Source organism: Sinohyriopsis cumingii, chromosome 5 (genome assembly GCF_028554795.1).
Source record: "Sinohyriopsis cumingii isolate HCF-2022 chromosome 5, ASM2855479v2, whole genome shotgun sequence".
NCBI lineage: Eukaryota > Metazoa > Mollusca > Bivalvia > Unionida > Unionidae > Sinohyriopsis > Sinohyriopsis cumingii.
In genome coordinates this window covers 47078840-47094518 of record NC_142965.1, presented here as the reverse complement: position 1 = coordinate 47094518, position 15679 = coordinate 47078840, and the positions used below count along the sequence as shown (strand labels likewise).

At 32.5% G+C, this 15679-nt stretch overlaps 1 long non-coding RNA gene across 1 annotated transcript; it reads left to right on the top strand.

The window, feature by feature from the left end:
* Positions 1 to 2752: 2752 nt before the first annotated feature.
* LOC149799094 (uncharacterized) lies at positions 2753 to 4677 on the top strand. The gene is made up of 3 exons (XR_016420869.1): positions 2753 to 2897; positions 3930 to 4097; positions 4564 to 4677. It is a non-coding gene; the product is annotated as an uncharacterized LOC149799094 (long non-coding RNA).
* The last annotated feature ends 11002 nt before the right edge of the window (positions 4678 to 15679 follow it).

Genomic DNA, 15679 nt, shown 5'->3' with positions numbered 1-15679 from the left:
TTAAAGATATTATTTGCATCATGAGATGTAATTTGTTTTGAGTTTTCAAAACACTAACAAGGCCATTGCCTGCATGTAAGATCCCAAATATACACAACATTGTCCTAAAATGTGCAAAACTGGCTAAAATGTCACAAGGTTGAGTGAGGAAGTTCCAGAATGAATTGTCTTAGCTTTACTCTGCTTCATTCACCATTAATACTGACCGCCATGTATAGCCTATCGTGTACTGAAAAATGGCGTTAAACCCAACAACAACAAAAAAAGCTTCTTTCTTATCCAACTCATCCACACATATTAGTGAAAGTACATAGCTGATCACTGAAAATGTTGTGAAGAAACTATTTTTCTCCTTTCAGTCTTAGTGACCTTTAACTTTGACTTTTTGACAGCCACATTAACTGACGTCTTCTTTACCTCAAATGTTTAATCTGGGTCTGTAATTTAGAACTAGTGTTATTGGGCAGAAGAATCTTTCTTCTTTCAGACGTACTGACCTTGAACTTTGACATTTTGACACCAAAATCAACTGACTTCTTCCTTACCTCATGTCCAAGCCATCCAGAAGGTTTAATCTGGGTCTGTAATTTAGAATTAGTGTTATTGGGCAGAAGAATTTTTCTTCTTTCAGTTACAGTAAGCATGATCTTTAACCCTGAAATTGATCAACTTCTTCTCCACAAATTGTGGCAACTGTTGATAGTGGAGAACTTGAGTGTTTGTGTTAAAACAATATTTACGGTCACTGTGATTGTGAACATTGATCTTTGGACATCAAATTCACTAGGGTTCATCCTATCCAAAGTGAGAGACATCCAACATGTTTGGTAACTTTGAATAGTGTCAAACACAAGTCATAATGGTTGAAGTCATAATCACCTGCTCTCAGTGACCTCAATCATGTTAGTGGTCTTCAACTAAATGTAATGTACAGAAACCACTATTCCAAGCCATCCAAAAGGTTTAATCTGGGTCCGTAATTTAGAACTAGCTTTATTGGACAGAAGAATTATCCAACATAGACTACCTCTCTCTCTCTCTCTCTCTCTTCTCTCTGTGTTTGTGCGTTTTTAACTATATGTATGTATTACATTTTCTATCAGTTTATTTAGAGTGTAAGACACAATTGCATATTCCAAATTTTAAAAACAAAGAGAACAAATTAAAAACGTAAGTATAAGATACCAAAGGATAAGGGTTGAAATGAGGAATATCTTATCATATACTATGTACCAGCATTTACTGAAATATTATTACTGGGAAGGAAAGTATATTTATAGACAAAACTGAAAGTAGTATAGGAAGATATTATAGCGATCAAACATTCTACTACCCCATAAATAAATATATTTGTACCAACAATACCCTATCCCCATCCTCAGTATTTCTTATTTACAAAAAATACCAAAACCATCAACCCCAATAAAAAAAATTGCAGATATTTCCCCATTCACGTAACTCTGTTTTCTATCGAAAACAAATTACAAAAGATTCCCAGGAACAAAAACATACCTTCCAGTACTCGTATATCAAGTACATTCTAGCTCAGATATTTGGGGTCTCCGGGTCAAGGCCAAGTGGTCTAAAGCAGTTACCTGTACCGATCACTGCCGTCTCACCTCAGTCATCCTGGGTTCGAGTTGCGGGCTAGGCCAATGTGGGTGTGTGGTTTTTACCTGGGGTTTTCACGGGTTCTTCCTCCACCAGTTATACTGACCATCATAAGTGTGTTAAAAATGGCGTTAAGACCACAACAACAATAATATCAGTGATTGTAGTGAAGACGATTATGGGTATGTTTTCCATACAAGCATACTGGAACATAGTTCAAAAGTGTATCAATGCATTTCCTGATTTTAATATCTCAACTAAATTATAAGCATGTGTTTCTCCAAGAACTTGTTCGCTTTGCTCAAATGGTTTTGTTGGCAAGTTTATCCTGGTAACTTAACGGTAGCTCGATATGGTCTGTCAAATATTTTTTGTTGTGGGAGGGGTGAATCCTCATATATCTTTTAGAAGGGACGTAAGCAAGTTGGCAAGGAGTCTGTGGAATGAAACCCATGATAGGGACAGAGAGTGTAAGTCTTCAAAATCTCCTACGTTTGTAAGCATTTCGAGGGCATAAGTTTAACCAATCACCTGTAAAGAAAACTTACCCTTGCAAACGCGCCAGTTCTGTTGCGTTCATTTCGGTGGAAGTGGATGAGGCGCCAGATCCCACCCCACCCCCTTCGCCCCTAGACTGTATGTAAAAATAAATTGAGGAGTGTAGGGTCCACTGGACTGATAATGTTTATAAACAAAATCTTCATGTGATGATAGAATACTGTCGGTAAAAGCTAAAAGAAAAAAAGAAGAAAAAAAATCGTATTGTCGGATGTGGGTGGGGAGGCGCGGCGGGGCGGGGGGAATTAGGTATTGTCGGTACAACATATTTTCGATGGTGGAAATGGTTCTTCATTTGGGAGATACTTTTTATATACTATTATAAGCAACTAGTTGTAAAATCTGCATTATTTTGCTTTAAAGTCCAAGTACAGCCTTCCGACTCAGGCCCATGTCAGCAAGTATATTCCTATAATTAGTTTTTATTGTAATATGCAGCAGTAATTTACAGGTAATAGGCATTTAACAACATAGATCATGACTGACTTCATTATTCGTCCCTTAGCAAACCTCTTATCTTAAATGTCGTACCAAATAGTCATGCATATATATCAGAGACTAGATAAGACCGACACCATTTTAATATGCAAGATAGTAGTCTGCATGACACTGATTATCACAGGGCAAGTGCTTATCATTGACTAGGATTTAAAAAGACATGACGAAGATTGCTGCCTTCAACAGTTTTCTTATGGCCTTATTTATCCTAACTGCAACTGGAACAGATGGTAATCTTATCAAGTTTTAACTATATCATTCGCACGATTTTTAAACATTTCAACGTCACACAGAACATAATGCGACCCTTTTTGTGAGTGCTTTTTTATTTCACCATTATGAGTACATTTGGATTTTATTTTCTTGGCATTATTGTAGTCTGTGTTAAGGGAAGAAAGATCGAGAAAAGATAAATGAAAACTAATATGGATATTCTCTTTTAAAGAAAACATATCGAAAGCAAGGTTTGACAAGTTAATGGCTTTTCAAGTTGTATTATTGTTGATGAAATGCAAATTCAGATTTATATGAAGACAAGCACGTTCACATTCAAATTAATTTTACTTTTGCTATGAATAGGAAGGTACAAAAACTGAAACTTCATTATCGTCCATCTTCCAATTGTAACTCATCGCCTCTCTCTCTCTCTCTCTCTCTCTCTCTCTCTCTCTCTCTCTCTCATTTGCATAAATTTTAAAATTAGTATTCACCAGTGTATGCTCCATCTTATTCTCTAATATTGATTTTAAGTTTATCTTGGTTCATCAAATACATTAACTAAATTTACTGATTAGGACATAAATGATGGACGGCAGTGAAGCAAACGAGTTCACACTTCATGACCACAGCAAGGTGTCATTCAAACATATTTTCAATTACCAACTTCATAACACACTTTGGATATAAAGTTGGAATCTACGTGTGCATGACAGTCTTGGTCTGAGATTTACAGATTTGCCGCAGTGATGAACGTTGTGAAAAATAATTTGTTACTGTAAGTGTAAACTTTATTTCATTGTATTCTGAATATAGAGTATGTTCAAAGGGTGCATGCAAAGTAGATGAGCATTAGCTTTTCGACGAAACTATTTTATATGTACAAAGACCTGTCCAATCCAGAATACAGAACAACTGCGGAACACGTGCTTATAAGTCGCATAATTGATTATGAGTTCTTTTGGACAAGTTAACCGTCCAAGAATTGTTGTGTTGGTACTATTTTGAGTACTTAGTTATTGCAGTCGAGATTTTCTTTCGTACAGGGATGAATAACACGAAAGAGTGTCATGCTCTTGGTGGTGGATGCGTAGACTCCAGAGTCGTCAGGTGCATGGCTATTGACCACGAAGCTTGTAGCAGCCTGGGAATAGACTTTGCTGCTTGCTGCTACAACCCTCATTTAGTTGGCAAGTAGGGCTTTTTTGAAACAGGTATGTCTTATTCTTTGTTTTGCCATGCCTGTCTATAGCCTTAGATAAATCGTGCTTTGATTGCTTAATATGTAACGCTACAAGAGTCATACAAGAACAAATTACGTGAACGACTTAAAAGTGCTAACTAATTAAAAAGACTGCACAAGAATTATTTTGATTCTGAATAATTTTACGAAAACAAGCCCATATAAGTTATTATACATATACGCGCACATCTGTGTGTGTGCATGTGTTTGTGTGTGTGTGTGTGTGTGTGTGTTAAAGAAAAATACATTTTTAAGGAGGCTATTGTTTTCATGTCAGATTGTACAATACCGTTGATGTTTTTTCATACTAACGGTTACTTACAGTATTGTAGTTACTGTATAAACTTTTGAATGCAGCTAGCTTCATAAACTTAAAATGTCTTTGATCTGAATCGTTATCTATATCAGTCTAAATATTGTTCCATTTATCTTTACAGAAAGATAAAAAACTATGCACTAACAACAATGGCGTAGCGCAGAAACTATCTCCAATAAGTATAGTTTAAACAAACTGTTACGGTTTAAAGAAATAAAGTTATTATTGATACAAATTTGTTTATCCTACTATTTCCAAATGCGTATTAATTCTGAATCTAACTGTATAGTAGATTTAACTTTTCGTTACAGATAACTCTATTGAATGTGTAACATATACATTGAAATGCATAGAGGAAATATGTTAGTTTCTTCTCATGGATCAGTTTGACAAAAGAGGGTAATTTATTTTCTAAAGCCGTCAAAGTCATCTTAGAAGAAATTACCAGATCTTTTGAGCAAATAAACAACACCTTTACATATGTTGTGGGCAATAAATTTCATCCTCTTGAACACAGTGACGTTAAGAAAGCAAATTTGATAAATAAGAAATGAAGCAGTCTGAAGTATAAACACTGAGTTAAGTAGTAATTAGACGCATGAAGTGTAACAAAACAATATACATCTATTGCTCTTATGAAGCCAGAACAAAGAACATGTAACAATTGATCGATTCATAACGGATCATCCACAAATGAAAAGTTGCGATGTCTTGTGGCAATTGATGTAAAGCGTCGTGAGCAAAGACACATTACAGAGGCCGCCCCAACCTTGCCTTGACAGGATTCGAAACCATAACCATCTATCCACAATTCCGATACACTAACAACTGAGCTACAGTGGTTCCCTTTTGGTTTCATTTAGGAGAAGGTTGTCATATGAATAACGAGTTTGTAATTGTGAATTGATACAACTTAATTCAACTTGATCGTGATGATTCCACGTTGCATGAAAAATCTAATAAAATCGTATCGCAAGTCAATATGTGCTTAACATTATATAAAAGAACTTTGATATTTTACAAAATAAGTTAGGTTTGGTTAGTTTTGTGAATTTAACGCCATTACATGTCGGAAAAGTATATCTGGTGCAGTAAGAATCCTGGAAAACCCCGGAATGAAGCATCTACACACGGGAAACTACTAACAAGCATTCTAACATATCCACGTTGGACGAACCGAGACTCGAACCCGAGCGGATAGAAGTGAAATGACAGTGATCGGTTAAGGCGAGCGGTACCTAAAATCAGTTCACGCGAATAGGAACCAATTGTTTACAGAGGTACTGATTGTTGAAGTGTTTTATCATTTCTTCTGAAAAATTGCAAAGCTCGTTATCGTGAAGTAAAGCCAAAAAATACAAAACCTATCGTATAATGAGAAGAAGATCAGAAACATTTGAACTCCACCAGCATGTGTCGTATTGGTGAGAAAGAAATGGTCGTCAGAGGTACAACGTGCCGAAGGCAGGGTTTACAGTAAGTACTATCATTAATTATAAAATTTATGACGGCAATGGCCAGGCACACAAAGTGCATGACCAGAACCACTTCACAAGCAAATATAGCGATTATTTTCATAATGAATGAAAATTAAATTTCAGTTATTATAAATACATACGTTTCTTAGTCACAATTGTACAGCCTCAGAATTATTACAGTCATTGAAACAGTTAGAAAATTTAAACAAATATATGAGAAATAAAAAGTTCACTGATGGACATTGATCCACATGAATCTGAGGATGGACATTGGCCCATTTTTGAAGACATCTGAGGATGGACACTGGCCCATTTTTGAAGACATCTGAGGATAGAAATTGACCCACAAGAATAATTCTGAGGATAGATATTGCCCGACATCAAGACATCTGAGGAGGGATAGTGACCCATATGAAGACATCTGGGGATGGATATTGCCCCACATCAAGACATATGAGGATGAACATTGGCACAATATGAAGACATATGGGGATAGACATAAAAGGCGTTTGGGGCGGTAAGTGGGGCGATCGCCCCAGGCCCCTCTCTTGAGTAGACCCCCGCGCTTCAGGCCTAAGGTCGTCCTTATGAGTTTGTCAAGCTATATTCTCCGGTAAATTGGAGATGTACATTTACCCATATAAGACATCCGAGGATAGAAATTGACTCATATGAGGACATGCCAAGTTATTAAAGAAACATGTATTCAACCTGGATAGAAAATGTTTGTTCATTACTTTTTATTTCCAAGATGTCAGATGAAGACTATCGCTATGTTTAGGATGTCATGGAATACTTTACCCTAGAAACGTTTGGGGATCTTCATGACAACTGGGTAATAAAGGACACTCTAATGATCTTTGGGATATGAAGGAATCTCAAACCCTTTTTATACACTATCCCTGAGAATTAATTATTGTTTGGACATCTTTGCGAGATTTTAAACATTATTCGATACATTTATCTGAGATTCTCTTAAATGCACTTCTTAGGACTGTCCGTTCGATTTGATAATGTTGATAAACACGAATTAAATTTGCTCAATAGTTAAAAACATTAATTAGGTTATAAACATGAATCCAATAAGTAAGCCAGGTATATGCAATCTTAATGCCATATTTATATAAATTCTATTCAGGGATGATAGTACGATGAATGACTTGAAGGTTTTACATGCTAAACATGATGATAAGTTACCTTAAGTAATAGAAAATATTCCTATCTTGAAGATTGGATGGTAAAACAATCTGCTGACTGTTACGACTATATTATTTATTTCCCCAAATTACAAAGTGAAAGCATTAAAAATAACTTACAATATGGTGAATAAAATCTTAAGGTCATGAATGTTCCGTCAGTTCTAAACGTATCGAGTAATCCGAATGAGTTACATAGATATTCCGAATATTGGTCTGTGTTGTAATGATGTATCAGCAGTACAGAATAATCACTATGATATAATCAAAAATGTCTTTAAATTAATTCACAATAATTCCATAACATATGTAAATATCTAAATAGTCTTTAAACCAATCGTCAGTCATTTCGTGACAGCTATTAAATATTCAAATGACTTTAAGTGAATTCACAGTATTTCCTTGACAGCAGCCATTATTCCGATTTATCTGTATATTGCGAGCATTGTAATTTCAATGAATGATTAAATTGAAGAAATGAATTCCTCTCAATATAACTGAATAACTTCCAAGACTTGTGGTACTACTAAGAATGCCTATTATACTTAACAATTCTCTTATATACGAAGCTAAGGCGTAATTCAGAAACTGTTGCATATGATGCTATAATTTTTTCAACAGTAAACAAGATCAGATGTTAAACAATAAAACATTAAATCAGCCTGGCCTTTTCAATTATTCATGTCCTTGTCACATCACGTGATGTTTACTTCGGTGATAATGCAACTCAACCTTGGAACTTTATGAATGAATCTAAGTACTTGATACATTGCTCATCTTACAGTGCGAACTTACGATTGATAAGAACTTAGTATTGTAAAATTATCCACTAAATAACACTGAGGAACTATAATTATGAATGATAATGTACATAATATAGGTATACATAACATTATACACATTATACACTGCACAATCAGATCATAGAAGATTGTAAAAATGGTTATATATATATATATATATATATATATATATATATATATATATATATATATATATATATATATATATATATATATATAAACTGACATAGATGTCTTCTCAAAATAAAGAATTTATTAAAATTGGTATAATCTAAAAGGATTGTAAGAAGTATTAATATTACATTAAACATCTGAATTAATATTATAATAATATTTTAAAGTATGCAATCAAGTGTCTAACACAATAGATACAATGCCTAAATACAGTTCTATTGTTAACTAGAGTCTCCTTTTCTTCATTATTCTGAATTCAAAAGTGTCACTAAGCCAATAAACACTGTAAATGAGAGTCAAAATACGCCATTTACAATAAAAAAAGCAACTCTCCCCCTATACTGTAGGATTTTGTCTTTTTTCTAAAGTCAACTCACAACGAATATGAACCTATAGTTTACAGCGTAGAAGTGTGATATAGTTACATTTTATGAATATTTAGGGTCAATTGAAGAAACTGTTTATCAAGAACTAGAGACAAATAACACTGCTGGAATGATAATCAGTTAATAAATAACATTATAATTCCACAAATATACGCCATATATGCGAAGAAGGCCTTGCCGTTGACGGAGAAAGCAACAAAGTAAGAACTTAGTATTTAAAATATTATCCACTAAATAACACTTACGAACTATTATTATAAATGATAATGTGATCGTGATCACCTAATTGGAAAATATAGTGCTCCAGCATATCCACATTGCCATTTAAATTATAAGTATCTAAAATATATTTAACTAATTATTCATAATTTATCTGTATATTATTCTTATCTCAGTCGCAAAAGTGCAAAACGATCTCGTTCAAGAAGTATCACTTATATCAAATAATCATGAAATGTATATATTCTTTAGTAAGGATTATATAGTTGATAGAGTTGAAAAAGAAGAACAATACAACTTTTAGATAGTTGTCCGTTCACGAAACCAATCACAAAAGCAACTTGTTAATATCTTAAAGATGGGAAATTCACAAAATTAAAATAGTACTAACCTAATCGCTAACAATGTGTTTTGATGGGCCGTGTGCCCCACCATGCCTGTTAGAAGCTGTAAATGGGTAAACGAAAAGGAAATAGAAACGTGTTGGCTTCTAGTCACTATTTGGAGTGATTGTCGTTAATTGACGGAATTCTAATGGTTATAGAGATATCAACAAAATTGCACCAGAATTATAAACAGTATCCTTTAGCATAAAAAGAAGACCTTTCTTAGGAAATGAATAAAAAAGATTCTGCGTTGAAAAAAAACCACAGGAGAAAGAAGTAATTTAAATATATGTACTGACTAAAATAAATTTATTAACCTTCCAAAGAATATCGCCTTTGCAGAAAGAATAATAATCGATAGAGACAGTGTACTAGTTTATTTATAGAACAAAGCATACAATTAACCAAACCATATTATGGCTTTTACAATTCTAGAAAAAAGTAAGTTGTTGATGTATGACACGTACTACAACAAACCGTATAAATGATACGGTGACAGAGAAGTTATTCCCTGTCAGGAACTACTTAACCGGACAACGTTTGAAATCATATGAAACAAGCCATAGTTTTACGACAAAAGCGATTACAAAAAAGATTAACGTATATGTCATACCACAGGTAACAAGAACATATACCGCTGGGAATAAAATGTTCGGTAATGTTTCAACTGTAATAATGGTTTCTTTCTATTGCTCATTTGAAAAACCTTGTATGATCAGTTTCTACTTCGTTGTTGGAAAGTATTAAGTTTCCTTTAAACCTCATTCTTGATGATTATATTATTAAATTTCTCAAGGTAGTATTGGCTGCATCATCATCATCATCATCATCATCATCTCTCTCTCTCTCTCTCTCTCGTGATATAATCATATAAGAAAGCAATTCAATTTCTGTACTTATATAGACTACACAATCAGCAAAGAGCTCAGAAGTAACCGTACCCTACTGGGAACGAATATTCACCAATTCGTAATCGTGGTCTGCACATACTTCTTCCAACGTACTCATAACTTTCACATCCTGAGAAAGAGCACAGGGATAAATTGGGCAATGACCTTCCTGTATTTGTAAATCATAGGGGAACTATGAATTTTATGAAGTATACAAAATATTGAATAGTTTCCGTATCCGTGGTGGTTTCTTTAGTTGCTCTCGATCCTAAGTACCGCAGTGTTTCATGCACCCTACCTTGCTTAATTTTATTTGTTTTCACATATTATGTTAACCACATGCCTTTATGGCCCATGAATATGTTGTAATAATTCAGCTTGAAAATAAATATCATTACAACAACAAAAAGACGTTATGTCCTTAACCAGTATTCTTTCAACATTGTCTACAACTGAATTGTTTGCACGTCCTCAAACCTGTACAGAGAACGGAATTTAAAAAATAAAATATGTTGTACAATTAAAAATAACTTGTCTTAGCCTATGAATGACAGCTTGTTAACGTTGTTCAGGGTTTATATATTTTGAAGTGTGCGGAAAAGAATAATGTATTTTTACACTCTGTGAGGATTTTACTTGTTTGAGGGAAATCAAATATTTCTTGGCATGTTGGTATATTAAGTTTTTTCCTTCTCTGACGTCTTCTAAAGCGCCTAAGGAGTCAAATAAATTATTGAATTTGCAGGCCTTCGCTCACATTCCACTTTCTTATCATATTTTCCCCCAATAGTTAAAGGTTAAATTACCATGACTTCTTAAATGAAATAAGCATACGGCCATTGCTTTTTCTTTTATTGTTTATTTTTTAAGCGAATAAATGAGAATCGGGCAAATTAATTCGCATTAGCTATTCTAAAGTAATTGGCTTGCAATACAAGCTCATTGTTACTGTGTCCACTAGGTAAATCTTTTCTTCAAGTTCTTCGTCCGAATTTTAATTCGTGAAAACGAATTTTATTATTTGGCACAAATACACTACAAATTTTAGCATAATCTGTTGATTGGTTGTTTGAATTTAAAACACAAGTAGTATAAACCGAACTTATTTATTTTAATAACATAATAATAGACTTCATCGCTCTCTATATTGTATAATTCGCATTTGACAGAACGTGATGGAACAAAGTCAAATCCGTGAGTAGTAGTTACTGTTTCATGTGTGTTATGAAATCTGAGAATATATACCCAAAAATGGTTATATTTGACTTTCAAATACTTTTTCACATCTAGAATAAAAATATGGTTATCTTCTGATATTAGCGAGAATCAAACCTTTTGCTGTATAACCAAAATACACTACACTTCCATCGAAAGTATCCACCCTTCTATTATGATTAGTCAGCGTTTTATTAATATGATTGGTTAAATTAGTATCATTAAATGAAACAGTCTATAATCCATTATTTTTACTTTAGTCAAGGATTTCCCCAATTCTGACTGTGCTGTATCGATTCTTTCACTTACTGCTAAAGTATTTGTAGCAAATACTTTATTAACTGTATCCATTTCTGTTATATTTTGTTCTGTGTCATTAAAATATCTTCTGAATAGTTTCACATTTTTATATAATTCGTCAGTACCTGCATGTACTGCACCAATATTATTGAGAATATTTCATCTGTATGTACTTTACTATATGATATAAAATTTTTAGAGAAATTTGATAAGTTTCTTTTAATTTTTTTTATTGTTACAATCTGAAATAGATAAACCGGGAACTTTTTTCACGTACATTATCGTACGTTCACATGCATCAACCTTATTTTTTACGTACTCTATCTTTCTGTTAACTTTTCTAAGTTAGTCTTCATCTGTAATTGTGAAAGACGATAATGACAGCTGTCACTCTTCCTTCCAACTTCTTCAGGCAGCTTTATTGTCCTCAACTAACTTTTTATTATCTTCATCATTATCTTTCTTTAATCGGTGAATATTTTTCTACAACTGTTGAAGTTGTAATTTTAATGTATTATATTTTTCTTCAGACTTGTTTATTTTCTCCACAACACTCAACGACTGCTTTTTAAACATGTATTCTTTGTTTAATTGTTTGCAAGTATTGACTAATATTTTCCACAGGTTTCATGTTTGATTCCGCTCCAGTAGTTTATAATGCTTGTAAATCAATTGAAAGAGTTATGAATCTTTTGGCAAAGAATCTCGAGAATCTGAAATTAGTTTGGGCTTGATTTTTACTATTTATTTGTGTATGCACTTCTGAGATTTTCTTAGATTTTTTCTGATACTCTGGTCTGCAGCTGTTAATTTATTATTGATGTCTTCTCTGCCTGTTTCGTAGTATCCCTGAGTAATTCGTATTTTGGTTTCAACGGGCTTCCTGAAAGATGTTATTAGCTGCATCATATTTTTATATCCAATCTGATAAATTTCTATTATGACTATTGTTCATGTCTAACTCATTATTTAGTGGTTGTCATAGTGATTTTCATCTTTCTCCCATGAGTTTTAAATTAAAGTCATTAGGAGATCTCATAAAAAAATAATTGAAATTCCACCGTTGCCCATTCTTGTTATATTTGTAACAAACATTTTTATCTTGTATATCACGTTCATATATATATGAATACAGCAACACGACAACTATTATTGGAAAATTTTTTATCTAGTTAATATGAAACAGGCAAGTTAATTTATTTCCCTAATCCTACTGCAGTAGCTAATATACTTTATAAATATTCTAGTAACATACGTAACTGACATACATTTAAAATCTGATACTTTCAAGTCTTTCATTTTAATGTTAATATTTAATTGTTGTAATTGCTTGATTGGACTATTAACATCATATCATGTAACATCACCGTGAAATAAATTTGAATATACAAGGACGCCGATGAAGTAAATTAAACATACATTACAGAAATTATTTATATTGTTTAGTTCATCAAAGAAAATAAATACGGCTTTAGGCTTCAAAAAATCCACAAACTGTTTCTGACTCGTTCAATGTCCGCAAACTGGATCTGACTTGGTAGACGTATTTATGTATGTGACGTTATAAGACCTTCATAATTATGAGCTGAAGTTAGTTATTTACACTGTGTAATTATTAGTTGGAGTCGTGAAAACTGTAGAGTTATGTTTCTGGCAGTCGATACCAATACTTTCTTCAGGGTCGTTATTAGCAGTTATTCTCTCTTTGATATTCCTTATTTGCACATCAGATTGTAGAAACCACAATATATGTATTGCCTTTCGTTCATTCTTATCGGCTACATGGTGCAATACATGCTGTTTTATAAATTTTTCTTACACCTCTATAACGGTCTACCTCTTGCAACTAAATCATTCGTAATTTAATGAATTTTTTTAGCTTAAAAATTAATTCTATGACAATTAGGTAATGTATCTAGCAATGAAATATTTAATTATCGTATCTGGAATTATCTCTTTAGCTATTATATAATCAATCGTACATTGGAATAACCAATGCTAGTATTTCTTTTCACGTTCATGTTAGTTGGCGGAATCAGTTTTAAAACTAAATATAGTTTGCAAAGCATGTTTTACATTACTGAAAGATCTTAGTTTAAAACGAATTGTAAATAGTATTAGTTATGTTGTTTGATTTGCATAAAAGTTTTTAAATAAGTATTATTAAGTCTTGTTATCATTACTTAATTATACTAGAACATGTGTGGCAATGGATTCGCTTTTTTGAGTCATGCGAAGTAGGATTCATCGTATTTGTAATAGACTCTGTTACTTTTTGTTTTAAAGATGGTTTCATTTCGTTGAAAAACATATCCCATGGCAGCAGTTGGATCATATATCAAGTAATAAATGCCGTAGCCTATATTCACACCTTCTCAGTCATGCATGCGTGACTTTTTCCTATCAGTAGTCATAATCTTCTTTATTTTGTTTGCTCTTTATTTTTTTTTAAATTTGAAGAAAAAAAAATCCAATCAGTTTTCTGTTATGAACTCCAATTTAAATCTTGTTAATAAAAAATCTTGTGTGAAGTTTCCTTCTATGGTGATTTAGGAACCTTCAAAGTTTCTTCGTTTCACTTTGAAAAACTTGATCACTTCCCCTTTTAGCTTTGCTTTTTGTAATGAAATTTGAGTTTCCTAAACATTCATTTAAATTACCTTCAAGTTATTTTTGAGTTTCCTACACGTTTTTCTTCGAGTTACCTTCAAGCCAATTTAAAATTACAAATGTCTTAAATAGTATTTATAGTTAATGGCGTTCTAATTTAACAAGGTTTTGTTCGCTCGCGAAGCAGTCCACCAAAGCAGTCCTCACGACGTCCCGTGGCATCAGTTTGGCTCACTTTTCTTTAAATATTTAATTTGCTTCAAAGTTGACAGGCTAGCACTTAATTCTAAATTTGGTAATCTGCATTTGAAAGATAAAACACCAGAAGATATATCTAATTTGTTTTTCTTGTTAAGCCCCAATTTTTGCTTCAGCTCTTTCTTTAATTCTTTTACGTTATCGACGTGTAGACACTTAAACAGCAATAATGTTATTTTTTAAAATTCTTTTATTGAAAGTGATAGTTTATTTGATCCATCAATTAAAAATTTGTAATATGCTTTTTTACTTGTTTGAAATTCATTTTATTCAGCTCTTTCGGTTAAGTATTTTCAAGTTATTTCATTCTATATTTCAATTACTCTCCTCACTTTTAAATTATTTTAAGGCTCCTGTCATATTGTTTTCACATGCGAATCAGAATGAGCAAAGCGCATTCCAGATGTCCTGTCCTCTTCAGTACTAAAGTAAATATATATCTTGTGTGGACTTAAAAAAACCCACAAGTAATTCTTTTTTTTAAAGTTCGTTTTGATGCATTTAACAAGTGTAAAAAAAGGCAAACCCCTGGTGGTTTTCAGCACGTGTTTTAAGAATCTGGTCATGAACCTTACGATCATCCTGAAGATGAGTGTCCTCCTGGTCTCACTCCTTGCTCTTCTCTTGATTCTACGCTTTATCCTATTTCCGGTCATACGCCTATTCTTACTGGAACACTTCAGCAAAATGCTATTGATTTATGCAAAGAAGGTATCATACATCATTTTAAATTAAATGAAAAATAGAACATTTTAAATAAAACTCATTTTAGAAGTTTAGATAAAACTTGAGGTTACGAAGAACTTGGTAAACCTGCTGTTCAACTTTCTATGATTGTTAAGTCCCCAAAATTTCACCATTTACCTACATGACATCTAAAGCCAGAGGTAGGTTGTGGGAAGTAATCGGTTAGAAAAGAAAAGAAAATAAGTGGATCAAAGCAAAATAAATTCTACCAATAGAAATTTCTACAGTAAAAGTAATACATCCTCGCAGCAAATAACAAACAGAATTGCTGAAACAAGTTTTCGAAATCTTTAGATATTACAATTTAAATAAGAAAAACCTTCTTGTCAATTATCAGATTGAAACACTAAAAAGCTAGACAGATTTTTGAACAGAAAAGAAATGCTCGTAGATTATTTAGTGATCAAAATAAATGAAAGAAAATTATATATATATATATATATATATATATATATATATATATATATATATATATATATATATATATATATATATATATATATATATATATATGTATATATATATGTATATATATATGTATATATATATATATATATATATATATATATATATAT